This window comes from Tursiops truncatus, chromosome 3 (genome assembly GCF_011762595.2).
Source record: "Tursiops truncatus isolate mTurTru1 chromosome 3, mTurTru1.mat.Y, whole genome shotgun sequence".
Classification (NCBI taxonomy): Eukaryota; Metazoa; Chordata; class Mammalia; order Artiodactyla; family Delphinidae; genus Tursiops; species Tursiops truncatus.
In genome coordinates, this window is record NC_047036.1 from 112,549,064 (window position 1) to 112,572,197 (window position 23,134).

Sequence of the window (23,134 nt, forward strand, 5' to 3'; positions counted from 1 at the left end):
TCTCAAACACTGTGACTTCAGTGGGTGAGGAATTGGAGGGGTTGCCACAGTGACTTCATATTTGGTTTCTGAGGACTTGAATTTTAAAAAGCCAGCTTTTCTTACACTTTGGTGTTTGCTGGGATGGATATCTGTTTAGTTGCAGAATTGCTATTTATTTAAGTTTCCCTTGGGAGAAAGTGGCTTCAGCTGGCAAGACTTGGATAGACCAAGAGGACTGGTGGAAACCCGACACATCCCAGACCCCCCAAACCCTGTGATAGTACGGACTGTAGCAAGAGGCCACGTGATGCAGTGGGGAAGTCTGGGCTTTGGAGCCAGACAGCACTGGGTTCAAGCTCTAGAGTTTTGCAGGGCAGTCGTGATATACGTGATAGGGGGCCTGTTGTGTGGAAACGGGCGAGGAGCGGGTGGAGAGAGGAGGGGCTTTGGATTCAGATGGGCTTGGGCATAAATCCTGGCTCTCCCTCTTTTAGCTGTGTGACCTCTCTGCGCCTGTTTCCTCATCTGAAAATTTGGTGTAGCAATAATTATATCTACCTCATAGTGATATTGTGAGGACTACATGAGGAAATACTAGTACAATGCATGATACAGTGACTGGCACACACTACACTTTCCATAAATGTTAGCTTTCATCATCATTCATTCATTCAGCATGGTTGCATCTATTCACACAGGCATGAGCATAAGGCCCCTGGCAGGCACAATCAGTAAGCACAAGGATTAAATGGTCACTTACCTGAAGGGTCCCTCTGAGGGGGGGACCAGTCTCCCCCACTCTGGAACCCCCAGAGTGAACATCATCAGATGCTAGATACCATTTTCTGGGCACCTTCCACCTGTCACTCAGCCAGGCCCTTATCCTCGCCAGACCTGCCTCACTTAAGGAGATCTGATGCACTCACTGGAGGCTAGGGCTGAAAAAGTAAGCTGAAGCAATCCTTGAATTATTATTTATAGCCAAGTGGTTACCCAATTTTGTAGATTTTTGTGTGGAGAGATATTTCATATAAAATTTTTAAAAGATTCCCTGAACATTCTATATATTTGATTTCCATGATTAGAGCCCTAACGGTATTTTTCAAGAATATTTTATGTAAAAGAGACAGGTGATAACTGTTTATATTCAGCTGGTAACCATAGAGATGGAACTCCACCAGACCAAAGTATGAAGGTAGTTAACTCCCTGCAAATTATAGCTGTTGAACTTATACACAAGACGCATAACTTCACTCATAGGCTAAGCAGCCTAGGAGAAATCTCTGGAGGGAGGAAAAAGATTAACAAGGGCTCACCAGCAAAGCTGTGTCCCCCTGTCCCCACCAGAGGGAGGGCCTTAATTTGAGCCCAAAGGGTTAGCCTCTGTAGCCCTCAAAGTCAAATATCTTGAATCTCTTCCTCTCACTTCACCATCCAAGTGGTCTCTGTGGGGAAGGAAATGACCTGACAAGCTCAGCTGTGGAGTTGCCAAGGAGTGACTGGTCCTCAGCCCCCTTTGCCCATAATCTCCAGGTACCATCCTCCCCATTCTTTAAGAAAGAAAGGGGAAATTTTCTCATCTGTGTCATCTGCTAAGCAAAATGACTAGATTTTTGACTTTTAACTAGGTTGACCCACCTGAGTGTCCTCCCCATGTCTTTTGCACCAGTCTTTGGAAAGAGTGCCCATCCCAGCAGACATCCCCTCCCCTCTCCTCTGTCTGCTCCTCCCCCTGCCCATTGGAAGCTCTGAAAAGACATGCCCACGTGGCATCCTCCAGGAGACAGTGTCACAATCTGCTTCCCATCAGTGCAGTGTGGTATAGTGGTTGGGGGTGCATTTGGCAGTGGGCTGAGATCCAGCTCTGCCACTTACTAGCTGTGTGACCTTCCGTGAATGACTTAACATCTCTATGACTTAGTCCTCTTTTGAAAAAAAGAGCTAATAGTAGGTCTGTTGTGAGGGGATAATGCATGTAAAAGCCCCAAGTGTAGTGCTTAGCACAACGGAGCAGGGCTATTATAGCGCCAGTTTGCAGTAGGGGAGACGAGTTCACAGAGGGTAAGTGACTTGCCCAAGGTCGTACTTAACCTTGGAAGGTTATTTTGTGGGTTAAATGAGCTAATGTGTTTAATGCCCATAGAGGACTGCCAGGTATATATATATATGTCTCCATTCAATACTGGAAACAGAAACCAAGTTACTGACTTTGAGCAAGAATAGATTTGATACAGGGAATGAGGTCCTACAACACTGTTGGGAGGGCCAGAGGAGCAGGTCATGATGGGCCTCTGGAAGGATTCCTGGGACAATTCAGAACTGACCCTCCAGGGTAGGGCTACCTGCTTCTATCCTGCCTCTGACACTGGAGTTAAGAGCACAGGACTCATTCTTATAGCTGGGATCCAGGTACCAGGAAGCCAAAATCAGGAAGCCACTACTGCTGCCACTGCCACCACAATAGCCTCTCAACAACCAGGAAGCTGCAGAATGAACGCTGGAATCAGCCGCAAAGAAACCCCAATTTTCCAGGACCTCGCTTACTGATAGAAACAGCCAAAAGTGATGGGAGGCTAGCCTCCACGTCCCTTCTGCTTTCCAGATCTGGTGTGAGTGCATCCAAGTGGCAGAACCTCGTTGAATTCCTCAACCCTAACTGCAAGAATGTGGGAGACCTTTTAGCTTTCCAACCTCCCCAACTAGAAGGAGAGTGGAACAGAGGTTGAGAGAACCAATCCACAGAATCCAATACGAAGTGCCCATTAGTATGGTTGCAATTGCGCAAAATATTTGATGATACTATCATCATCATCATCATCATCCTGGCCTTTTCAGGCAGCCTGGCTTCAGGACTCACTAATTTGATCAGCCCCCGTGAGACACTCTTAAGGTTTACCTTTCTCTTTGGAGGCCTCCGCTGCCCAGTGGTTCTCCCTGAGGAACCATTTCATGTAATGGTGTCATCATGTCTCCCTCCACCATATTGCCCGTGCCGGGAACTTGGGTCCCTCTGACTTCCTCTTCTCCCTCACTACCAGTGTGCTTGCCTCAATCAACCACCAAGCCTTGTACAGTGCCTGCAATGTCATACCCATCCCTTCACCCTATTGCCACAGTCCTAGGTCAAGTCTGCATCAGCATCTCTGAGCTGGATAGTGTGACTGCCTTCTCCCTGGTCTCACAGATTCCAAGCTTGTCCCTTAAGCCGTTGTGCACCTGACAGCCTGCACATCTTTCTTAAACACAAATCTTGCCACTCACTCCCCTGCTTCAAACTCCTGAGTGGCTTCCTGGTCTCCAGGTGGAACCATGTTCAGGGCCTGGCCCTGATACCTGCCTGATACCTCTAGTCTCATGGCCTCCTGGCCTCATCTGCCTTGCCATATTCCATTCAACCTTCCAGGCCCTGTGGTTCTCTGAACACCCCATGCACTCACATGCCCAAGCCTCTCTACTCCATGTTGCCCCTGGCCGGGATGCCTTTCCTACCTCTGCCTCTGGAATCTCTGCATCATCCCGCAGCACTCCCTTGAGGCTGCCTCCCGGTGCAGTCCACCATGACCTCCTGGGCATGTTCCCTGCTCCTATCCCTTTGCAGGGTTCCTCTGCCCCTTTAACATCAAGTATGATGGCTCCCCAAAGAGGGTATTGGGTGCAAGACCCGAAGTTTCTCATTTGCATCCACCATCCCCATCTCCCTTGGTCTGTTGCTGGCTCAGCCTCTCTGTCAGTTACGAAACCTCTTCCCTGACTGTTACTCCATGTGGGTTTCTTCTCCACCTGTCCCCTGGTCAGTTCAGCAATGTCCTCAGCCACCTGCTTTCCCTGAGCACCAGGCTCTGGCGGGGCTGCAGATGGTGTATCTTTAGGTAAACTTGAGACCTGTACCCTGGGGATGTATAGCCAGGGAGGAAGAGAAGACAAGTCTAAGTGACAGTAAGAGAAAAAAGGGGCAGGTTCAGTGCTACAAGCAAGGACTGGAAGGTGCCACGGGGTCTTCACAGGTGGGTAAGTAGGAAAGGCACGCGGCGATGGTGACTTAGGGGGGCTCTGCAGAGCTGGTCCATCTCAGTGGGGGACTCTCCCACTCTCTAGTCTTCTTCCTGGCCAGCGGCCTGCTTGGAGCCCTACCCCTTACAATCTCTCCAGAACAGTTCTATCTCCTGGTTTGACATTTTCCCGATGGCTGTCTTGTAAGCAATGTTCCAGTTTCCCTGTTACTGATGAAAGAGCTGCTCCTTTGACACGCAAACCTCAGCTTCGTCCTGGGGGGCCCAGAGTTTGGTGGTCTTGAGATTACAGCGATGGCCATTTTCATTATATACCAGGAAGCACTGGGTGCCCCACACAAACTTTCAGCCTAATGGCAACCTGGTGAGGCCTGCAAGAGTGCTAGCCCCATTCCGCAGAGGAGGATGTTAAAGCAGCAGCTAGCAAGTGGCAGAGGCAGGATTGCCGGCTCCAGACGGCCGGACTCAAGAGCATGGACTCTTTATCACTGGGTACACCTTTCTCATGATGGTGCTCCTGCAACGGAGCTGGACGTTCCAGGGCAAACGCTGCTGAGAGGTCAGAAGTGGCCACAAGAAGCTGTCAGTGACCTTAGCAAGACAATGTCAGGGCAGTGGTGGGGACAGAGCCAGCCTGCAGCAAAGTGGAGGTGGACAGCAAGGGATTCTAAGCAACTCTTTGAAGTACCTTAGCTTTGATGGGAGGAGAGTGGGCACCAGGCTGAGGGAAGGTGGAGAAATGGGCTTTGAGGAGAGTTGTGTCCTCTTGTTTCTCTGTGAGTGAGCAGGACCTGAGCGTGTTTAAGGGGAGGAGACAGGACAGATGGAGAGTTGGAAATGTTGCCAAGAGATAAAGGCTGATGAGAGAGATACTCCCCGCCCCCCGGAAGTGGGGAGAGCAGGGACCCAGAGCCCAGGGGTGAGACTGCCCTTGGGCTGGAGAGAGGTGCTGAGTTTGGGGGCAGGAGGCCATGAGGAGGCCAGGGGGCACCATGCAGGTGCATACCCAGGTGGCAGGTATGAAGGGAGCGCCTGTCTATGCATTTCTGTCCTCAGTCCTAGCACTTCCCCTTAGCCCTTGTCCTCCTGTACTACTTATTTTATCTTTCTGTTGTTTGATTTCCCCCACTAGGCTGTAAGCTCCAAGAGGATAGGGTTTCTGTCTGTTGTGTTCACTGCTTTATCAACCAGTGCTGAGGATATTGCCTTGCACATGTTCTGAATATTAAATTAATAATTGTTGAGTGAAAACTTGGGTATTTTCTCCATGAGGTCAGGGTAGGTCTGCAGCTGGCAGGAAGGCGGCAGGATGTGGGGGAAGCTTGAGAGCAGAGGGTGGAGGAAAGCTGTGGTGAGTGAGAGTGTTGACTTATGGGACTGCAGGAGCACCCCAGGCAGCTCACAGTGAGACTTGGGGTTCACTGGAGGGCTCTGTGGCAGGGTCCAGGTCAGGAGTGGCTCCAGGGCCAGGGCTCCCCCAGGCGGGTGAAGGACGCTGAGGGCTGGGGGACAAAGGGTGGGGTATCTGAGTTGGTGATCTGGAAGACAGAGTGAGTCTGGGGTTTGACAGCGTGCAGGGTGCGGCTGGCTGGGAGGCATGTGGCTGAAGGCCACCGGCAACGAGGAGGTCAAGGAGTCGATGGCATCCACGGAGGCTGAGGTCACCATGGATGTCCCCTGCCCACATCTCCAGTGAAAGAGGAGGTGTGGAGGAAATAGGTAGATGACCTTTCCTAGGAAAGGAGGACTAGACCACAGAAGCCTCAGATGGACAGGAGCTTGGGGTGCTGACAGAGGAGTCTGATCGGGAAGCAGCCCTGGGAGTGAAGACAGCTCAGAGCCACCTACCAATGCAGAAAGAAGTACCTCCATGCAAGAGGGCCGTGGGGAGGTGGTGCCCACGGGGGAAAGCTGGCTCCAGGTGAGGTCCAGGGCAGAGAGAGGGAGAATACATGGTGGAGTTACTATAACCGCTATTAATTTCACTCCTTGAACCATGGTGCCAGAGGGACTACATGCTTGGCAAGGGCCCCTCTTGCACAGGGACAGCCAGAAGGGCTCACACCTGAACGATCATGCGTACTTCTCATTTGGGGGACCGCTGTCTGATTACATAGCTGTGCACATCCCTCCCAGGCTGTCTGAGTTGGATTCCTAGACCTGATGGCTCCTGGGGTGCCCCCTTCCGACCAGGTTCTGGTGGGGAGCCTTTGGGGTTTGCTGTATTCAGAGCACCTATTGCTCTCTTTTCTTCCTCTTCCTCACCACGCACAGGCAGGGTGCTATCGTGCTGGGTTGGGCTCTGCAGGTACCTCTGCCCCTCGTCACTCATCAGGGTCTAGAATCGCTTGAGGCAGATGGGCTGCTGGGGAAACTGAGGCTGGGAGGACACAGCCTGCACTGCTGGTATTAAGGGTGCTTTCGCCTCTCCGGCTGTGTGTTGCCCCTGCCCAGCCCTCATTCCTGACCACAGACCAGCCCAATAAGTTGCTTGTCACTCCTTCCTTCCAGCATTCATGCCCTTGTTAATTTTATCTTCCTTGGCACCACCTGTGGCCTGTGTCTGTGCTGGGAATCAGAGGGCACAGCCTCAACCCCGGCCTCTAGCACTCACAGGCCTGTCCAGAATGGGACTGCCTCTTAGGGAAACTCGTGGAGCTTCAGAAACTTGGGGGAAGTCAGTACATGGCAATGACCTTGGGAAGAGGAGTCTATTCCTGTCTGTCTGTGCCAGGACGTATCTAAGGAAAACAAAATCCATTTGTATTTCTCCATTTTCCTTTCTCCGTTGGCCAGCTGCCTCAGGGCTCAGTATATCACTCAGCACTTGTGCTGTGTTGGAGTTGTCAAGGATACCTCTGCTGGGCTCTTTATACAGCTTCTCATGCTGGGAACTGTGTCTTTGGGTGTGGTTTTTGGTTAAAAGTAGGTTAAAGTAATAAGGTAGATGAGGCCTTTCCAGGGCCTTGACGCTCTGGTGCTGATGTGGCGATGGCTGGGACGCTCCACGTGGAGCAGTGTAGGGAGTAGATGAGTAAGGCGGCTCTCCTTCTCCATGCGGGCAGGGTCCTCATCCTTGCCTTCTCTGCTGCCCCATGCCCAAGTCCTGAGGATGTCGGTTTGTTGATTTGAGGATCCCCAGCTCAGGGACAATGGTGCTGAGGTACCCTGAGGAGGTGTACTCCAGGACCCAGCTGGACTCCCCCAGATGGAGTGGCTGGGCTGGAAGGCAACACCTCTTCTCCTCCCCTTCACTGGCTGGTGCCTGCACAGGGTCGTGCCCCCATGCTCTCTCCGCCACTAACCTCGCACTCGCTCCTACCCCTTTGTAGCCCCCACTTCTGCCCTCCTGTTCCCCCTGCCTGGAGTGCCTTCCCCTGCAGGGACTGTCTATTTTTTCACTATAGTAGCCCCAGCACCAAGCGCAGTGTCTGGTACATAGTAGACACTCAAGTGTTTGTTGACTGACTGACTGACCGACTGAATGAGTGAATGAACAAATTATCCCTTCCCTGGCTTCGCAGAGTTGGTCACATAGGTGGGAAGTCAAAAAACCAACCACAGAAGAAGGCACCAAGAGCAAAGGGCTGACTGCTGGGGGTGGGAATGATCTGAGGAGGTTCTGACCGCTGGCTGGAGTCACCCATCCATGGGGGGCGGGTGGGTCATTTAATGGCTTTGGGCACCAAGGTCTTCGTCTGTAATCACGGCCTCTGGCTGCCCAGTGTCCTTGCGGGGCTATGGTGGGCGCCATGTAGAAACTGTGCGTAGTGTTTTATGCACACGGGTGGGGTCTTCACTGCTGAGGGCTGCTCTCTCCCGTGGTACTTCCTGCTGCCCTGCCTGGGGAATCTGGCTTTTCCTCATTCTCTGCCTTCCTGGACATGCCTGGGAAGCTTCCAGGGAAATGTTCTTCTACCCTTGCGCAGGCCATGTGTGCTGGAAGGTTTTGTCTTTACCTTGTCTAACTCTTAGAAGAAAGTGTGGTTCTTCCCTCTCCTCTTCTTGATGGGAGCCCACAGGTTATACAGTCTTTGAAGAGACAAACCTCCCTCCCCATGCTTTCAGCTTCCTCGCAGCTCTGCCTGGTGGGCTCCCAGCTCCACTGGGCCCTCGCCCTCTCTGCTGGGCCGTAGGGACAGCAGGCTGCGCAGTGGCCCCTTCAGTCTGTCCAGCGCCCCCAGCTGCCAGTGCAAGGGCCCAGCTGGGCCAGAGGAAGCCCTGCTACTGAGTGCCCAGGGATGCCACGTGTGCAGGCTTTGACCTGAGTTTGAATCCAGCAGCGTGTTCACTTGCTCAGTGACCCCAGGAGGTAACGTCATGTGTCTGGACCTTGGTTTCTTCTTTTTGTAAATCTGGGTCAACAATGTCCGCCCCGTGGGTTGATTGTGATGAGTGACTTCCGTGTCAATCACCCTGCCCGGGGCCTGCCACTTAGTAGGAGCACAGAGGATTAGTGCTTCCAGAGCCTGGCCGGCATCGATCCATAAACTTTCTGCTTCTGACTTTCTGTCAAGGGTGTATACGGAGCCAGGGCCCACAACCAGCAGAGTGAGGCTCTAATGGCCAGAGTCAGGTCTGATGGACAAAAGAGGATTATTGATGTCTGGCTCTTCATACACTAGTGTGTGCTGCTAAAGGGCCTGAGAAGACTCGAGCCTAAGCATTGCCCCACGATTGCATTCGCTAGGGTGCTGTCCCTAAACCATTACAAAGGAAGTGTTCAGGCGTTCCATATCCAATTTATCATGAATTCTGGATGAGATTTGATTCAATGAGATTTTTACTGAAGGTGGGTGGACTTATGAAGATCTGCGGGTGGAGCCAGCTTCCAGATTCATTCCCCACTCCCCAGCCACAGGAAGGGGGTTATGCACAGTGGTTTGGCCTCTTGTACCTCTACTCCCTAGAGCTTTTGAGTTATGGGGTTTGGGATTCTATTTAGCTGCTAGTAGGTGGTTTGTTTTTTTTCCTGTTGCAAAGGATTGCTCGTTCTCAGCTCAGCTTTGTAGCCGTCAACCCCCTGCATGCAGTTTCCTGAGTAAAGATCCATTCCACCCAGTCTGATAAATCTTTCTGTCTGATGGTTAGGTGGTCAGTTACACGAAATCAAACACCACTGTCTGTCTGTTCAGCCGTGGCCCACAGGAGGCCACTGCTATGGGGGCAAAACAGCTGGCGGAAGTAAACCTGTGGGAACCCGTGGGAAGGAGCATAGGCACAGCAGTTCCCTTGGTCAGATCTCCACTGACCAAGTCAAATAGGCTCAGAGGGAAACCAGACAAGCCCCCCAGCCTGCAGCCCGGGCCCAGATCCTGACTTGGGACTAACAGCTGAGAAGTCCCCCTTTTGGCCTGTTTTGGGCATAGATTTCATTGGTTAGCTCTGCACCCTAAGACTCCTCTTAAGAATTCTAGACTCCAGCTCCCTCATCCTCCACCTCACCCTCCAGCCCCACAGCTGCTATGGGATTTTTTTTCCAAAGATGTTTTTTGGAGGTTGAAGGTGAATGACTTCAGGCAGATGATTAGCCTGATTAAGCTTAATGCCTCTTGCAATTACCAGGCTGGCTTTGAGGAGTATCCCATTCTTACCTCGCAGCCCCAGGGCTGAGTGGAAATACTGAAGTGTCAGGCCCACCTCCCAGCAGGCCCGGCCCTGCCCTGGCCCGTCAATCCAGATTGCCCCTCCCTGGAGCTGGGGCTGCTGGTTGGGGGGGGGGTTCTCTGGGGGCCACGCCAGCTCAGATCCCCAGGGAGATTAATCCCTTGAAGCTGGTAAGCTTGGGAGGTAACAGCCAGTTTCCTGCATACTTCACTTAGGACCCAAGGAAAGGGGGCTTCAGAAACACGTGTTCCAGCCTCGTTCCAGTCTCTGGCAGGACAGAGCAGCCCAGAAGTGCTTGATGAAAGGAGAAGGTGGTTTCTTTAGAAATAAGATCCTAATAGTTCTCTGGGTGCTGGAAGAGGCCCCCACAGCCCCTCTTCCAGCACAGTGCCTTGTGACGGTGACCAGGCACACCCTGTCAGGTTGTCTCAGCTGTGAAGTGGGAGAAGGAAGTGGAGAGTGACCAGTTCCTTGAGGGTTCTTATGTCACAGACTGAGGCCTGGCTGGCCATTCCTCTGGTCCCTTCCTGCCTCCACCTCAATGGAGAGGCAAATGAAATGAGTAGGGAGGAAAGCAGAGACTGTGGAAAATGAGACAAGAAATGATACACGGCTGTGACTTATGGAGTCCTTGCTAGAGGCTAAGTTCTTTGATGTGCATTATCTCATTGAATCCTCACAGTAACCCTGTGTGGTGGCTTTCATTATTATGCCTATCACACAGAAGAGGAAACAGAGGTTCAGAGTAGGTAAGAAACTTTTTTTTTTTAATTTTTATTTATTTTATTTATTTACTTTTGGCTGTGTTGGGTCTTCGTTTCCATGCAAGGGCTTTCTCTAGTTACGGCGAGCGGGGGCCACTCTTCATCGCGGTGTGCGGGCCTCTCACTGTGGCGGCCTCTCTTGTTGTGGAGCACAGGCTCCAGATGCGCAGGCTCAGTAGTTGTGGCTCACGGGCCTAGTTGCTCCGCGGCATGTGGGGATCTTTCCAGACCAGGGCTCGAACCCGTGTCCCCTGCATTGGCAGGCAGACTCTCAACCACTGCACCACCAGGGAAGACCCAGAGTAGGTAAGAAACTTGACCAAAGTCCCACAGCTATAGGAAGCAGCAGGGACGAAAGTCCATCCCAGCCTGTCTGACTGTAGAGTCTGTCCTTCCCATCCCAGTGAACAAGGCATGAGTGGATATTGACCTGAATCAACAGATAAATTAAAAATAAAAACAAAACAGCCTTGTACTTGGCCCAGGGCCGGGTACTTCAGGTTTATCTCTCTGTCTCCTTATGCCTCACAGACATCCTGTCAGGCAGGTATGAGTGCCCCTGTTTCAGCGTTGAGAAATGAGGCTCAGGCAAATCAAGTGACTTGCCGGAGCAAGTAGGTAGAGAAGCAGCCATTCCCTGGGGCACCGAGGCGCCGGAGGCCAGGGGTCACACAGCTAATGCTCTTACAAGGGGTATTTCTTTGGCAGTGTTTCCCCCGTTCTCTATAAATAGCCTGTCCCAGTGGGTCCCACCCCAACCTTGAAGTCAACCGTTGAGGCACCTGATATTCAGGATCCTTGCCTTTACCTACAATCGGTAAAAGAATAACTCAAACTTCTGAAGGGAAGGGACTTTGAGGTGGCACTGCCGCAGTCATGGGAGACCAAACCAGAATATTATGGAGTCCAAAAGTCAGGTTTCAAGAGACTGCAGAGGCAGCCAGCATGATGGTCAAGGCCTTGGCCTTTGGAATGAGACAGCTGGGTATGAACTCCAGCTCTGCCACTTGCTTGCTCTGTGATCCCTCAGTGCCCCCAGCTGCAGATGCGATAATAATAATTCTTACCTTAAGGCCTGCTGTGAGGAGTTAATGCTTGTGAAGCACTTAGAGCAGTTTCTGGTACACAGTAAGTGCTGTGTGGGTGTTCATGAAATACAAACATTCAATGCCATTGGAAAATGCTCTTGAGTAATTTTAGGTGAGAACTGTGGGATGCAAAATTATGTACATTATGCCACTAATTTGATTTATATATTTATGCTTTTATGTAAATGTTAGTAATAATTATCTCCATGTTATGGAAATGTGGATGGTTTTTATTTTCATTTATAGCATTCTCTCTTTTCTCTATTTTGTGCAATGAACATCGATTACTTCGTAATTTTAACAAATCCTATTAAAACTACAAATCAAAGGCTGTGTCCCCGTGCCAGGCTCTCTCCTCACAGCCCCACTCCCATTATAAGATCAGTTCTAAGTAGTAAGAGTAGTGTGAGTCTCTGAAAGGTTGGGAGTTCTTGTTTGGAAACATCCAAAGGCTTTTTATCTTCTGATAAAAAGGTGGGAAGGTTTGGGAACTGCCTGGTTGACATCCTTGTCTGTGGCTAGGTGGTACCTTTTCTAGGGTCTCATCCTCCCAGATGGCCCCCATCCCCTGCAAAAATGCTGCAGGTGTCCATGTAAACAGTGGATACTCTTGGTTGAGATTACCTTGGTACTTGCTTTCCAGAAACATGAGCACTTAATATCTTTACTGTCATTGCCTGACTTTCTTGCTTGGAGTTTGACCATCCTGAAACACATCTTTGAAATTGGTAGTGAACTTAAACTTGAAAACTGTCCTGAGTTTGAAGCCAATGGAAAGTCTCGGGCTGGGTGCGACTATTCTGCTTTGTCTTGACTGCTCCTTGGCAAAGATGCTGATTTTACCACAGCACCAGAAATGAGCAGAGAAATATCTGTGTTGCCAGAAAAAATGCACATTTGGGGAGATAGAAACCTGGCTTGGGGGGGGGGGGTATTGTCAAAGAGAAGTTTGCTGGTTGAAGCCAGTGTTTCATAAAATACATATTATTTTCAGATTTAAGATTCAGCTCAAGAAATGTGTGTTGAGTACCCACAGTGGGCTAGGTTCTCTCCTAAGCAATCCACTGCAGAGGGCTGTGAGAACAATTTCAGCCCCAGGGGAAAGAAGACAATCTGACCCTTTAGCCAGGGTGGACTGGCTCAAAGATCTTTCACCTGGAATTGTGTTCACATGCAATTAAGTCAGGCCTGGGCCTGTGTCTTGGCAGAGACCTGGTTGTTTGCCATGGTTCGTACTCTATCAGTCTTACATTTTTCTTCCACAGAAAATGTCCACGTTTTCAGGACTGAGGGCTGTTGTCTGAGCTGTAGGTCTGCCTTCACAAAGCAGTGGAATATGTTAATTCGGGTTAAACTCAAAATTAATGTGAGCCCTCAGAAATTGTAATAATTTAGTAGGATCTGACTGTTTTTCAACTTTTCATTTAAAATATCTGAGAAGCGTTTATCTGCAGACAAACCATATCTGATTTTTAATCCTGTAAATAGACACATGACACCACTGTATATCTGCGGAGTAAGAGTACTTCAAGGTCACCCAGTGGCCATCTGGGCTCCAAGGCAGGCTCTAGTCATCCTCAGCACTACCTGTGGGCCAGCAACACTGTCGGGTTTGTTTAGGAGGTAAGAATCCAAGACTCAGAGAAGTTGAGTGGCTTGGCTGGGGGTCCCTATCCTATGAGTGACAAGCTCTGAACTAGAACCCAGCTCTTTTGACTCTCAAACACCCAGGATTCCATTGCCTTCCCTGGTACACAGGTCATGCTGTCTCCCAGGGCAAGAGAAATTTGCTGGGGTGTGTGCTCAACAAAAGATCAGCAAGGGATTTCTTTGGAAAAATAGCGTCACTACCCAAGGTGCCTTTTTTTTGTAGCCTCTGAACAAACCTCCCTAACCATAAAGGAGAGTTTTTCCAGGCCTGGAAAAGTTGCCTTTAACATGTACTTGGTTTGCTTTTATAGTTCAGAGGCACTATAAAATGGATGAAATTACCACTGTGGCTCGTGAGAGAAGTGAATTAGAATTCCTTGCTGGCAAAACCCGCAATTCTCTTCTGTTCCCTCTGCGTTCCCCTTAACTCCTCTCTGCACTGTGTGTCCTGGCTTGACGACTCCTGGACTTGGCCTGGACCCCAGGACTTCTAGGTGTCCACCAAGTTGGCTTGTCTCCTTCTCCTTCTTATGCCTGGGGCTGCCTTCAAAGGGGCTGCTTCTCAGAAGCTTAGGTTCCTGCATTCACCATATTCACTGGCTTGGGTTAACATGTTCTCCAGCTCCTTTCTTTCTCCTATTTTTTTTTTGCACTGTAACACTTGAATTATCAATGGGGAAAAATTAGGTGTAAAAGGCCAAGCTTAATCATGACCTACTTACTAAGTTCTAAATAGATTTGTAAATATGTCTAATCCTCCATCAAAGGAGATCAGCTCATTTCCATGCAACTATGCATGTGTTCATGCATGCTCCTATCCATGTATGTACCCTTCCAACCAAGCATTCAGCCATCCAGGCACCCATCTGTCCATCATCCATCCATTCATGGAATTTGAACACTTGCTCATGCCAGGCACTCTGAAGAGGTGAAGTGTAATAGTGATGAAGACAGCACCGATTCTCACCTCTAGGAGGAGAGACCCCCAAAAGCCACACTACAGAATGAGACATGCTATGATCAGAGAAGAGTACAGTACACATTCTATTGGTGATAGCTTTGGAAGAGGAGTATGCATGCATCTGTCGAGTGTATATTTTTCTGCTTCTATATGAAATAAGTTACACGCACTGGATATTGTATTAGGTACAGAGTGAGAAATTCTTTAGCTCAGTATTTCTAACTGAATATTGATTTGTTAGTTCCTAGTAGAAGTTCATCTGTGACTTCCGAAGGGGCCCGTTTCTACTTTGGTAGTTATGCATTGGCCCACAGTGGAGGAAGGAGGTGGAGTTGGTTTATTTTATTTATTTAAAATTTATTTATTTTTGGCTGCATTAAGTCTTCCTTGCTGCTCATGGGCTTTCTGTAGTTGCGGCAAGCGGGGGCTACTCTTCGTTGCGGTGCGCGGGGCTTCTCATTGCAGTGACGTCTCTTGTTGTGGCACGCAAGGTTCAATAATTGTGGCACACGGGATCAGTATTTGTGGCGCACGGGCTTAGTTGCTTCGCGGCATGTGGGATCTTCCCAGACAGGGGCTCGAACCTGTGTCCCCTGCATTGGCGGGCAGACTCTTAACCACTGTGCCACCAAGGAAGCCTGAGTTGGTTTATTTACTGGATGTGCTCAGGAAACTTGAGTTCAAGTCCCATCCAAGCTTGTTGCCTTAAGGTGGCATGCTCCTGGTTTGCCTGGACAGTCCCGATTCATGCCTGAAATCCTGGTATAAGTATTAAGAGTGTCCATTTTTATGCTCAAGACTGTTTGGTTTGGAAGATAAATCATATGGCCCCCTTATCTATAAAAGATGTGAGCCAAGCAGAACACTACCCTCTGCCTGAGTGGCAGTGAGTTCTGCCATTATGTCTTAGGTTCATCTCATGGTGGTGGTCAGAGTCTGATCAGGACCAGCTGTGAAGATCAAGGCTTGAATCTGCGTAGCTCAAGTCAGAGGTGAGCAGCTGCTGTCAAGGATCAAGGCCTTTTCTCACCATGAGGGAGGCCTCTGCAGTTGCCGTGGAATGTCTCCAAGTGGGCCAGCTAATGAGGTGGTCCCCAGAAAGATGTGAGGAAGAGCAGATTTCCATTGGGCCCACACCCCTCTTCTCCCCACTGCAGCCTTGGCCTTGCAGTTACAGGGCATGTGCTGAAGCAGGTCCATAAAGGCCAGGAGTGCAGTAACATGATGGGGTTGCTCCACGGTGGCCACCAGACTGATTGGTGGATGTGGGCAGACTGGGTGGGACGTGGAAGGTGTCTTCTTCTCCCCAGGCTGGCCAAGGAGGTGTGAGAGGAAATTCCTGAATTCTCCCTGATGTCAAGGTCCCTGACATCTAGCATGTGTGCATAGGACAGTTCGTGTCCCTCGAGGGACTTGCTGCTCCCTGGGACACATCCTTAGATCCTAATTAGAGGAAGGAGTATGAGTGGTTTTGGGCCCCTTATCTGTGGATATTTATAGAGTTGGGATCCTATTTGAAGTCAAGTCCTGGCGTTTTAGAAGCTGAGATTCAGTCGGTGCAACTTGGCATTTCCTGGAGGTGGAAGGGGCCTGGGTCTTTTTAAAAAATTAATTAATTAATTAATTTTTGACCGCGTTGGCTCTTCGTTTCTGTGTGAGGGCTTTCTCTAGTTGAGGTGAGCAGGGGCCACTCTTCATCACGGTGCGCCGGCCTCTCACTGTCGCAGCCTCTCCTGTTGCGGAGCACAGGCTCCAAACGCGCAGACTCAGTAGTTGTGGCTCACGGGCCTAGTTGCTCCACGGTATGTGGGATCTTCCCAGACCAGGGCTCGACCCCCTGTGTCCCCTGCGTTGGCAGGCAGATTCTCAGCCACCAGGGAAGCCCCCGGGGCCTGGGTCTTGAGTCACAATGTCTGACTCAAGTTCTAGCTCCACCACTGACCCAGTGAAACCTTGAACAAGTTGTGCTTCTTCCCCAAACCTGTTTTTCTGTCAGTAAATTGGGGTTAATCCTTACCCCGATGATCTCATAGCACATCATCTATCCCTCACGTGGGAAGCAAAGGAGCTTTGAAAAGTCATAACATTACTTTATTTACTCACCAAGTATGTGCTGAGCACCTGTCATGTGGCAGTGCATGGTAGGTGCCAGGAACACAACAGTGACTGAAACAATGGTAGCCTCTGCCCTCGCGGAGCTGCTGTTTCATGGGAAGAGACTGATGGTGAAGCAATAAATAGGCAAATAAAGTGGTTGGATATGCTGTAAGTGTTGTAAAGAAAACATGCATGGTTCTGAGAGAGAAAATATACCTGGGTAGGAGAAGCAGGTATTTCTTAAATAAGGGATCCAAGAAGACTCATCTTTAGGGTAACATTTGCACTGAGACCTGAGCGTAGGAGACAGCTATGCAGTTGCAGAATCACGTTCCAGGCAGAGGGACATATGATAAGTCCCCTTGCCATGCCTGGCACGTGGTTTACAGATCACCTTTGTTTACAAGGATCACGGGAGGTAGTCTGAGTCTATCGGGTTAAGGATTAACCTCGTCTCCAAGAGAGATTATTAGGTGGAAACAGCAAGGCGCAGAACAAGGTGTCTAATTTATCATCTGTTTAAAAGGGATGTGTATATATTCATATGCCCACACATAGGCAGACATCTCTAGGAGACACCAGAAGCTGGTGCTTGTACCTGAGAAGTGAGGCTGGGGGGCTGGGGTAAGCAAGAGACTTGCTTTTAACTGCATATCTATTTGTACTGTTTGATTTTTTTTTTTTTTTTACCATGTGCATCTACTACTTTTCAATGAAAAACTCAGTTATTTAAAAGTATGGATAGTTATTTAAAGTAAATATCTGTAGGCCATTTGGTAACCAAAGTAAGACTGGTGTATGAGGAGGGATACGTAGAATCTTCCAGGTGCCAAGAAAACAAGCCAGGGCTGGAACTGAGGATGGGCCTGAGGCCAGCGCCAGCCTCCACAGCCCAGGAAAGGGGAGCATGATGACCTGGGCATCCACTCACACAGGCCCAGACATGTCCATGGCCTTTCTTCTCACTGCATGTGACAGGGGTGTCCCTTCCCCTCTCTGACATTCCTTCCTAAGCTGACTAAATGTGTTTCTTTGGGCCTGAAAATTGCAGCCCCAAGCCCTGCTCATGTGCTGACTTTTATTATAATTATTTGTGTGCAGGTTAAATTCTCTTATAGGATTATATATCCCTAGAGTTCCCAGCGTAGAGCCTGATGCTGCATCGATATTTTAATGTGTGGAGTGTATATTACAAAGATGATTCGCTTGCCCCAATAGGTTATCATTCCCCTTCCGTGCCCTTGCCCAGGTAGTGAGCCCATTGATTACAGTAACTTTCATCATATATTAGGACGAAAACTTCCAACGAGTTTATAGAAAGACCACTGAATGGTTGTAGAATGAGGTCTTTATTTAATAACTGTCTGCTTTACTCCTGTTTTGTTGTTGAAGTTCGTAAAGCATGTTTATGTTTACTTTCCTGCCTACGGATATAATAATGCTTCAGCTACCTGGAATCCTCTCCTCTCCAGAGCAGAGCTGACAGCCATTGAATACAGGAGAAGTTTAATTAGCAGTCAAAATGGCTCAAGATTTATTATCTAATAATACTTTCACTCTTTCTCATAAAGAAATTTCTTTCTCAGAGTTTACTTTCACTTTATACATAACTTTAAAGGTAGAGTTTTCTAATTTGTATGTCTACAAAAAATTAGGATAAAGAGGAATAGTAGAGACTGATACTTTGACAAAAGCAAGAAGTGACAACCTAATAGCACAGAAAAGAAACATAAAAAAGCAGAGATCTGATTTCAAGAAACATAGTGTTGGTGGCTGTAATTAATATGGGGGCAAGAGAATTCCATGTGTCTTAAAACATTACAGTAATGGACGTGCAGTCAGTAATTATGAATCCTCAAGGAAAAGTATGTCCTAAATCTTCCATTTAAAGAAGACAGAAGTCAATAAATTTTAGAAAGATTCTTATCAGAAATAGTTAAAATTTTAAAGTGCTGTGGTGCAAAGAATGTTTCGATAACATGATGTGGACTATCTGTCTAAACCGTCTAGACAACAGTCAACATTGTACAAAACAGAGAAACAATAGAGACATGCCCATTAAAACAAGCAATATGATAAGAATGTTTCTGTCTCACCTCTTCTGTTTAATATCACTCCACACAATAAGGCATGAAATCATAAAACGAAAGGTATAGCTATTGAAAAATAGAAATCAAAACTGTAATTATTTTTAAATTGTATAATTATCTTATGAGAAAATTTAAAAGCGCCAATAGAAATATTATTAGCATTAATAAGGGTGTTCAGTAAGGTGACCAGGCTACATAAATACTTTATATGCTGTAGCTTTCCTATGTATTAACACTAGCCAGTTGGAAAAGTCTTAATACAAAAAGCTCATTTTAGGGCTTCCCTGGTGGCGCAGTGGTTGAGAGTCCGCCTGCCGATGCAGGGGACACGGGTTAGTGCCCTGGTCCGGGAGGATCCCACATGCCACGGAGCAGCTAGGTCCGTGAGCCATGGCCGCTGAGCCTGCGTGTCCGTAGCCTGCGCTCCGCAATGGGAGAGGCCGCGGCAGTGAGAGACCCGGGTACCACACACACAAACACACACACACAAAAGCTCATTTTAGTTGTCTAAACATATAAAATACCTAGGAATAAACTGAATAAGAAATATGTTGAACACTTATTAATTATGTATTGAAAGCTACAAAACATTAATGTAAGTTATTAAAGATGATTTAAATCAGTGGAAAAGTATGTCATGTTCATGAATTGGAAGTGTGCGTATTTTGAAGGTATGTGAGAAAGTGCTGTGTGAAGATTGAGAAAGAGTGCTATAGTTGCGTTACCTAGATCCAAGTTCCAGCTTTACTACTTGCTAATGTGTAATCCTGGTCAAGTTGCCAGATATCTCTGGGCCTCAATTTTCTCATCTATAATAGTAATTGCCTCATAAGATTGGTGTGAGTTGATATGAGGAAAGTGCTTAAAGCAGAACCTGCTACATAGAAATGGCTCAATAAATATTAGCTGTTATTTTATACTAACTTCTCTAAATTAAGTTCTCAGTTTATGGGACTATTAAACAAAATTCTAAATGGATTTTTTGGAGAAACTTTACAAAGGTTATCTGGTAATTAAGAAGTTGGCAAGAATGGTCAAGGAAATTTTGAAAAATAAGAGTTGTAGGGGGAGTTATATGTCTAGATATATATGTGTGTTCCAAGATCTTAATAGTCATAAGATGATGGCTCTGACACAAGAATAAAAAGACAAATCAACAGAATAAAACAAAGCTTAAGAATAGACCCAAGTGGATGTAGGAATGCAGTTTCTCATTTAGTATTTCACAGCATTTGGTAAGGAAGGGTTATTCAATAAATATGCTGACACAATTCATCTATTGCCAAAAAAGTTAGCTTCTTACTCTGAGTCAGTGTTTATCAAAGTGTGGCCACAGGCTTCAGAATTCCTTGGAGCACTGCTTAAAATGAAGGTTCCTAAGCTCCACCCTATGTGGGGTGAGGGTACCTAATTCACATTAAACTATGGGAATCGCTGTCATGGACCATACAACGAAATACATTCCAGATGAATTAAAGGGATGAACGTCAAAACTGCCATCTTAAAGCCAGAAGACGATATGAAGGAATATTTACATTATCTTCTATGTTTCCAATGTAAGATTTTTTTACAGTTCAATAAGAAAAATATGAATGCACAATAGTAAAAAGGGGGGCTTCCCTGGTGGCGCAGTGGTTGAGAGTCCGCCTGCCGATGCAGGGGACACGGGTTCGTGCCCCAGTCTGGGAGGATCCCATATGCCGTGTAGCGGCTGGGCCCGTGAGCCAAGGCCGCTGAGCCTGCGTGTCCGGAGCCTGTGCTCCACAACGGGAGAGACCTCAACAGTGAGAGGCCCGCGTACCGAAAAAAAAAAAAAAAAAAAAAAAGTAACAAGGGCAAAGGACATGAATAACCAAACCACCAAAGAAGAAAGGAGAAAGCCAGTAAGCATATGGAAAAATGCCAAACTTAACTAACACTCAAAAAATGTACATTAAAACAGTATATATCATTTTTCATATTTCAAGAGGGAAAGCAGTTTTTAAAATGACAGGATCCAGTGATGTTGAGGATACAGTAAGATGGGCACTTTGATACGCAGGTGAGGGACTGGTACGCTGAACCAGGTTTCTGAAATGCTTTGTATCAAAAGCCAGAAAATATCCATCCCTGTGGGCCAAGCTATTCATCTTCTATGAATTTATCCTGTGGAAGAATCAGAGGTTCATATACGGACTTATATATTCAGGTATTTGTTGTAGCATTATTTAACGGAAAAAATTGGAAACAGCCAAAATGTCCAACAATATGGTAACAGTTAACTAAATCATGGCCCATCCATATGATGAATACTCTTTGGTCATTAGAACTCATGGTTTTGAAGATTCCTATCATTAAATGACATGAGAAAATGCTTACAATGTATTAAATGAAAACATCAGGTTACAAGCTATATAAATAGCATGATTACTTATTTTTTTTATTAAAAATAATCAGAGGGCTTCCCTGGTGGCACAGTGGTTGAGAGTCCGCCTGCCAATGCAGGGGACACGGGTTCGTGCCCTGGTCTGGGAAGACCCCATATGCCGCGGAGCAGCTAGGCCCGTGAGCCATGGCCGCTGAGCCTGCATGTCCGGAGCCTGTGCTCCGCAACGGGAGAGGCCACAACAGTGAGAGGCCCGTGTACTGCAAAAAAATAAAAAAATAAAAAATAATCAGAGACATAGAAAAAAATGGAAGGAAGGAAAGGAAATATACTAACATGTTAATATGCTTATGTCTGGGTGGTTGGATTTGAGCAATTTTATATGTTCTTTATACTTTTCAGATTTTCCAATTTTTGTACGATGTACACGTATTGTATTTAGAATGAGAAAAATGTTAGTTGAAAAATAATGAAACAGGTGAGACTGGCCAAGAGATTTTGAAAATGAGTTGTATTTTAAGATGGTCATAATAAAAATACTGTGGTCCTGGATTTAATAGAAAGATCAACAAAGCAAACTAGATGCGTCAGAATCTGATCGTGCAGAGGAGCAGTGGGGCATGAGGATGGACAGGCAGACGGAGGCGGGGGGCAGAGTGTGTGGGGCCTTGCAGGGCACCCAGGTTTCTCAGAGAGGCCAAATCCCTTTCTGAATAACCCCACACTGCAGACTCCCCTGACCAGGCACATACACGGCCTGAGCCCCCGAGGCACCTGCTGCAAGATATTAGCTGCATCCAAACATGCCACTTGGGCAAAGGCGTATAGTGCTTGGCCAACCCCCCTTGATTCTGCTGCTTTGAAAGGAAAAGACTCCTGTATAAAGAGTGTGCTCTTGGGAAGCCCTGAGGTTGCCAATGCAATTCCCCGGCCAAGCTTTCTCTCCTCTTACTCCCATCTCAGTACCCAGTCTAACCGCAGGATCCTGGCAGCTTGCTGGCACAGTGGGTGGGGAACTCTGAAGCATCAGCCTGGTGCTCATGGCCAGGGAGAGTGCAGTCTCTGTTGGCCACTGCGAAATGGACAAGAGTGTCTGCCTGAGGACAGCAGTGTGGCTAGGGAAAGCTGGTCTCAGGTGGGTTTCAAGGAGCAGCAGAAGCCACATGGCTGCTGGAGCACTATAGACTGGGTGTGGGCTCTTCCGGCTGTTGGAACAGGAGCCATATGACCTTGGGCTTGTCCCTTCACTTCAGCAGTCAGCCTCGGGCTCCCCTTCTGTAAACAAATTCTCATCGGTAGTAAGTACCTTGAGAGGTCATGTGAGGCTTAAATAAGTGAATGTATGCAAAACATTTATCCCAGCCGGATACAGGGGAGGCGCTCAGTAAATCACAGTTATAATTATTACGGACTTTCTATTCCTCCCCAGCCTTGCGGTGTGTGGTGCCAGGTTCTGATAAAATGTGCCTGGCACCCAGGCAGCAAGACTTCAGAAGCTGTAGGTTGTCATTATTACTGGTGCTACTGCTGTTGTTATTATGGCCTCTGTCCCTGGGCATCCCACGAGGAGATGGCAAGGCTCTCCAGCCCCACCTTTAACAGGGCCTGCAGCTCTTGGATATTTGTGAGAAAAGGCTTCCTGTGCTGATTCTCTTGCCTGCATGAGTGGCTCAGAGAATGGAAAGCAAGTAGGCGGGAGCCTGGGGCAGGTGTGGTTATTCCCTGAAGTGAGCACAAAGCCTGGCTTTACCCTGCTGTCGTTTGCCTTCCAGTGTTTGCAAACTCTGCTCACAGTAACCTCCTTAGCCAGGCCCTCAGGAGCTGCTGGGCAAGGTCGATGAGTCATCCAGAGAGCCTGGAAGCCAGGCACTGTCACGGCTGTGCCCAGTCCCAGATCAAGTGGAGCAGAAATGTTGACATTTTGGTCCACAATGTTGGAAGGCAGGTGGAGCAAACTGGGGCCACTCCGAGCGAGCTATGAGCGGGAGACAAAAACATATTGGGTTGTACACAGACTTTTAGACAAGTCAATTATTTTTGTTTGGTTTAGTGGATATAAGGAAAAATACAATGCACTGAAAGAGCAAAGCTAAGTTTAAATAAAGGAGAGCCATTTTAATGTTAATATGAAGAAAAGTATAAAATTAATAATGGCGCAGATGGTAAATAGATGGTGGCGGAAATTGGTGATGCCTGCTCAGGAAATGCTATTCCAGGGGAACTGGAATCCTAAACTGCCTTTTGAAAAGTGAATAAGCCTTTCTAATTTATCTGTTCCTATGGGTTTTCTTAAATGAGTAGTGACAAGGTAGGGGATCCTTTAAATTGGTGCAAACCTAGAGGAGGCTTTATCAAAAGTTTCCAACTTGGTGCTTGTTCAGAGCTTGTTTGAAGCTTGTTTGACTGTAGATACATGGAAAAGACAGGATGAGATTTTGGCTGTTATGGCTGACTTGGCATTTTCTTGGCCGGATCAGATGATGGAGGAGATTTCTGCCCTTTTTATATCTGTGGCCAACA